Genomic DNA, 5,977 nt, shown 5'->3' with positions numbered 1-5,977 from the left:
GATGGGATTGGAGTAAGATCCCTGCAGCCCTGGGAGCACAAAGCGAAGCCGGAGAGGTGAGGTGAAAGGGGAAGGAAAGGCCCTCGGGAGTCTTCCTAGGACCGAGTCCAGCCCTACGGTCCTATTTTCACCAACAGAAAATACACAGTGACTTCCAAATGGACACAGAGAAGATTCTCCTGCTGCCGCGTCTGTTTCCCGCACACACATCGGCGTCCACACTTGGTGAAAATCTGCAAGAAAATCAGTTTCTGTGATGGATCTTGGTGAATATTCTGAGTTGCATCCTAATCCAGTATCTTCACAAACTCCTCGGGCTGGGTTTTCGCACGCTCAGAGCGCAAATATACCCAGCACAAGTTTAGCAGTGAGTACCCAGCGATTTCTTTAGCTGTACTGGGGAGTCTAGCTTTGCTCCAAGTAGTTTCCTGGAATTCGACACCCGTAGGATGAGACTGACCGAGCTGAAATATTTTCATGATTTGCAGATTGGGATTGCGTGCCAGGATTTCAGGTTTTAAACTGGAGGCGGGTTTCGAGGTCGGTGCGCCTCTAGTGGATTTAGACGATGAAGCACACTCCCACTACCTGGGGAAGGGAAAAAAAAAAAAAAATCACCAAAGACAAAAGGCCAGGTTTCTTGCAGGATTCCTTTACAGAAGGGTTTTTTTCAGGGTGGCTTTTGCTGGACAAAATCTTTAAATTGGTTCTTTTCTGGAATGCTGGGTTGGGAGTTTTCCTCTAGAACAGGCGAAGAATGGCCAAGGACTGTTCGTGGGTTGCATAGAGTGGGTAGAAGACCCTCAGGAGAGAGGGTAAAGATCCTCCATTGGAGATCCTAAACTGTCAAAACCTGGCGAGTACAAGCAAAATGTCCTTACAAAGGAATCGCTTTTAGACCTGAGCGGGGAGAACCCGGGTAGATTTCTCTTCCCTGGGCATTACTTAGTCAGCAACAGATACACCAGCCCGATGACATTTTGCAGAGCCCCAGATAATAGTCCCAATGGCCTTGACTCTGCGCGGTCCCTGATATGTTAACAAAAGTGCACCATGTGAGGAAGAGGCCTTGACCTGCGCAGCAGCGATGCCCCGTGTAGTAGAGAAAAGGCCTGTACTTCCCCAGGGCCACCTCCTACAGCTTTCCCAGACTCACACCCTCAGGCGAACTGTGATGAGGACAGCAAGTGAAGCCATTCGAGTAAGGAATGAATCAAGTGCAGTGTTCAGAGGCTAAAGTCTCCTTCCTGCACCCCCAGAAAGGGAAAAAGAATGCCTTCAGATTAAATCCTTGCTTTCTGTGCAACATTCAAAAATCTTCAACTGGATGACAAATGTGTAATCAGTGCTTTTCAGAGACTAGGCCCATGGCAGGCACTGGCTTCCCCCTAGCCAATAGATAACCAGAAGTAGGCACGATCAGACTTTAGGATGACAGGGCAAGCATGTAGTCAAAAGAGACTTTCTTTTCAAATTCTCATTCAAACTTGCAAAATTCGGTGCTCCTATTACATATCCTTCCTCAACTCCAAATTGAGCTACTGCTGTGGCCTCATTAAGACAAAGTCATGGTTGACATTCACCTTCAGGGAAGTTTCTGCTCTAGTCCTGGGCAGAATCTGGTTCTTAGAGTTTACTGTAGACTTGGGATCATTGAAGGAAAAGAGTGAGAAGAAATCTGGGAAAAGGCAGAGCAGAATGTTTTGGATCCAAACATGGACACAAGCTACCCTGGGTTCTGGGATGATCAAATCAGATTTGGTGAAACTTTATGCACTCAGCAAGTTTTTTTTTTTTTTCCTCTTTATATAATTTATTTTTTGTTTGTTTCTTTTGACCACATATCTTACAGGATCTCAGTTACCCAACCAGGGATAGTTTGGAATTCTAATCACTAGGTCGCCAGGGAACTCTGCACTCAATATTTTTGAACTCCTAACAGGAGCCAGGGATTGTGGGACTGAGAAGTGAAAGGTGAACAAGGCCACAGTACTGGTCTCTCCCCTAGGAGATCTTCTGTCTAGAGCAGGAGGGAGGGTTTATTCAACAACCAATTAAAACGTGAGGTGGTAGGAGAAGGGGACATTTGGGTGCTGAGGAAACACAGACGGAGCCTAGATAAAGGAAGCCAATAAAGGCCTGGGTAAGAAGGGCTGAAGGGTCTAAGTTAATATTTGAAGAATGAATAGAGAATCAGAACTGGGGGCAAAATGGAGGGCAAAAACGTTTTGCTGGTAGTAAATACTGAAAGGAAAAGAAGATGGTAGAAATAATTGTACCATGGCTTGTGACTAGAAGATATTTTGGAGGGATGAGTGTGACAGGAACGGTGACAAACGAGGTTGGAGGTGTGGGCAGGTTAGGTTAGGTTTCAACAGTCATGAAAATGTGGGGAGCTGCCCCCAGCAAAATGGAAAGAACTTGTCCTGTACTGGAATTTTCAAAGGTGATAGCAAGGGCTGCCCACTCATGGGTTGCTACCCACAGTTTGAAGAACAGTCCCACAAGATCAGCTTTGTGCAGAGGTATTCCTAGCATAAGTCTAAGTAAGATTTGAAGGGATTTGCAGTTACGACGGGAAGAGGCTCCTGACAGCGTTAAGGGCCCGAACTGCTTGTCCATCTATCCTGCTCTGCTCCTGTGGGCTCAGATGCCTCCTCCGAGCGCCCTCTGTTTAGAGCCCAGCCGCAAGAGAGAACAGAACCCCGTGTTTATCGCCTTCTAATCACAAATTTATCAGTTTAGACTCCTTTTTCCAGTTTTAGGGTAAAGAGGCCATTCTTTTAAAAACAAAGTTCTTTTACCTGCTCACACAGATTTCTTTCTAGAAATAAACCAAAGGGAGACAGCGGCGAGACGGCGCCTCCGCATCTGGACCTGGGCAGACCTGGGCACGGGCTATAGGACGGGCGGCTTCTCCTGGTGTTGCTGGATTCTCAACACAGCTTCGCCCAGCAGCCGGTGGGCTCCGATTTCCCGTCAGGGAAGACTCTGTTACCATTGCTCGTTAAAACTGACGCGTGCTGGGTTGGATTACAAGGGAAAAGGCTGGGTTAAGGGACGAGGTTGCAGAAGTAAAACGACCAGTAAGGTCCCACCGAGATTTGAACTCGGATCGCTGGATTCAAAGTCCAGAGTGCTAACCATTACACCATGGGGCCCACATGGAAACACTTTGAAATGGTATCTCTTGTGGCAAACACTCATCTTTGAGGCACTAGATGCCAATTACTAAAATTTAAACAAGTGATTCCCCACCCCAGCCCCCTAACAAAATTGTAACTTCTCCTGGAGGGGTAATTTTGAAAATGTGTGGGTGTTTTGGTTGTCTCAATGGCTTAGGAGCACAACTGGTTTTCAGGTCAGGGCCAGATGCTGGAAGTCCAGTGATACTCAGAACATTCCTATACCAAGAATTATCCTTAGGACAGCATGACTTGTAAAACATTTCCATCTGGATTTTCAAGAATCTTTTCTAAGGGTGAAGTCCCTGCTTCCACCTTTGTACCCTGTCACTTAATCATCTCCTCATATACAACTGGCAGTGCTGTGTGGGACCTTGTTAGGATTATGACTTTTATTCTGAGATAGGATGTCACAACTTCTGGCTAGGTGTTCTGGGGCGCTCCTCTTTGGAATGTATGAGACGTCTGACCATTCTGAATCCACCACACAGTTAGGGAGCCAGATTATATAAAAGTGCTCGGGCTGGGAATTCCCTGGTCTTCCATTGATGTGCAACCAGATTGGATCCCTGGTCAGGGAAAAAGATCTCACAAGTCGAATGGCAAAAAAAAAAAAAAAAAAAAAAAAGGGGGGCTCTGAATGTTAGTCCTATCCCACAGACAGTGTCAATTGCCAGACAAGCGAGTGAAGATGCTTTTAGATAATTTTAGCCCTCAGCAGCTGTCATGTAAATCACAAGTCAATGATCTGCCTACAGCCCCAGACATCTTAGAGCTGATAGCCATTGCAGCTGTGCTCTGACCTAATTCCTGACCACAGAATCCATGAAGATTAATAAAACGCTTTGTGCCATCAAGTTTGGGCTGTTTAGCATGCAGGAACAGTAACCTGAACAGGTCTAGAAACAGGAATTTTCTTGACCTAATCTCTTAGTTTTGACCAATGAGAGTGTCCCCAATATTTTGCCACCATAAGTAATGTGAACATCACTGTCTTCCTATGGGCCAATTTGCTTGTCATATATTTTCAAATCTAATGTTTGTTCACAAAATTGGTGGGCTTGTGAGAGTGGGATGATTAAAGATAAGAAAACTCCCCTCTTTAGATAACCAACTCCCCTCTTTAGATAACCATCTAAGTGCTATGTCCTTTCATTATCTGAAGCTGTGAAAAGACATTGGTTGGCATGTCACTGATTCAGTGTACATTCTAGGCTCTGGGCTTGGTGCTGGGGTATGGCTGAGAGCAAGACTCCTTTGGTAGAACCGACCTCTTCAGGAATGGTTTCACAACTATTTTATTGTTCGTTTTTCTGGATGTAGATCTTAACAGAGGTGGAGTGATCTTCTCTTGCTTTGCAGGGCATTTTTTTCAGCAGCTATCTAGAAAACTTGCAGGTTGTTGAGGCTCTATGCAGAAATTAAGTTGAACAAAGAGAAAAAGATGAGAAATCAGAACTTCTCATCCCATGACTCCCTCTGCTCCAGCCACAAATGGCCTTTGGCAGTTCCCAAAACACACTAAACAGGGACCTGGTTTGGGTACTTGTTCCTTTTGCCTGGAACAGATTCCCCCAGGTAGTGACTCACCACTTTATGCCAATGACTTCTCTGTGAGGCCTTGTCCACGTGCCTTCCTTAAAATTACCTTTCCCAATGCCCCAACTCTTTCCTTTATTTTTATCCGCATCACCTTTAAGGAGCTGATATATTAAGAATTTTATTAATTTATTAATTATCTGGCTGTAAAAAGTGACCTAATGTGTTGTCAGATTCCCTTTCTCCTGGCCAATATGAAATTCTATGCCAGTATTTGAAACTACTGTCTGTTCTCAGTTAATAAAAATGTGGGAATGTCACTTGATTTGTAAGAGATAGGTCCATGAAGTCCAAAAGTTAAACATTATTGCAGAGTCCTTAAATATAGATCAATGCAGTTTGCAATTCTGATTCTCTGGTTGGAAAGGTAAGAATGTTGTATTTGACATCTTTTTAACTGGTTAAGAGAAGGACTACTAGTTCCCTAACGGATTAGTGGTACTTTCTCTGTCTCCATCATTCTCAGAAAAACAAAGAAACATCTATGACTGCTAGATAATTCAACAAATAATGTGAGAGTCTGCTTCATTTAAATGACCATACAATGTTAAACTGGCATCTAGAATCATGACTATTTCAGAATCTTATTTGATAAACTCTTCATGGTTCATACCTAGAGGTTTTATACTGAAGTCCTATCATTGTTTTGCAAAGCGTGCTCATGATACAGAATGAAGCCCTTGGTGTAACATTCAGACTGCTTGCTCAACCCTTTGCACTGCTCCCTTTTGCCTACTCCTGTAGACGTTAGTCCCACCAACATTCCCAGTGCCTTGAATGTGACACCTATGTTCTTACTTCATCTGCCCAAAATGCTGTTTTGTACACCACTCCCCTCTGCTGGTAACTATTATTTGCTCCTTGGGTTTTCCATGTACATCTCTACTGAAGCATTTATTATCTTATTATTTCATTTGTTTGTTTATGGACAATGTGCACATGACTAAAAATTCAAAGTGCGTAAAAACATCACAATCAAAAAAGATTTTCTATCCATCCCTGCTCCTAGGCTATCCAGCATCCTTTCTGCAAAAATAACCAATATTAGCAATTTGTGTAATAGTCTTCTGGAGATATTTTGACAATAAATCATGGAGATCATCACCTATCAATACTTGAGGAAGCCACACAGTGGTTACAAATATGGATTCTGAAGCTAGACTACTTTTGAATAGCCACAAGCACTCACATCT

The 5,977-nt window shown here is 43.8% G+C and overlaps 1 non-coding gene across 1 annotated transcript; it reads right to left on the bottom strand.

Annotated features, from left to right (window-relative positions):
* Nucleotides 1-3,089: 3,089 nt before the first annotated feature.
* TRNAQ-UUG (transfer RNA glutamine (anticodon UUG)) lies at nt 3,090-3,161 on the bottom strand. Its single transcript has one exon. It is a non-coding gene; the product is annotated as a tRNA-Gln (tRNA).
* Between the last annotated feature and the right edge of the window lie 2,816 nt (nt 3,162-5,977).

Source organism: Muntiacus reevesi, chromosome 20 (assembly GCF_963930625.1).
Source record: "Muntiacus reevesi chromosome 20, mMunRee1.1, whole genome shotgun sequence".
NCBI classification, from domain to species: domain Eukaryota; kingdom Metazoa; phylum Chordata; class Mammalia; order Artiodactyla; family Cervidae; genus Muntiacus; species Muntiacus reevesi.
Note: the sequence above shows the minus strand (reverse complement) of the source record. Positions and strands in the feature narration are given on the sequence as shown.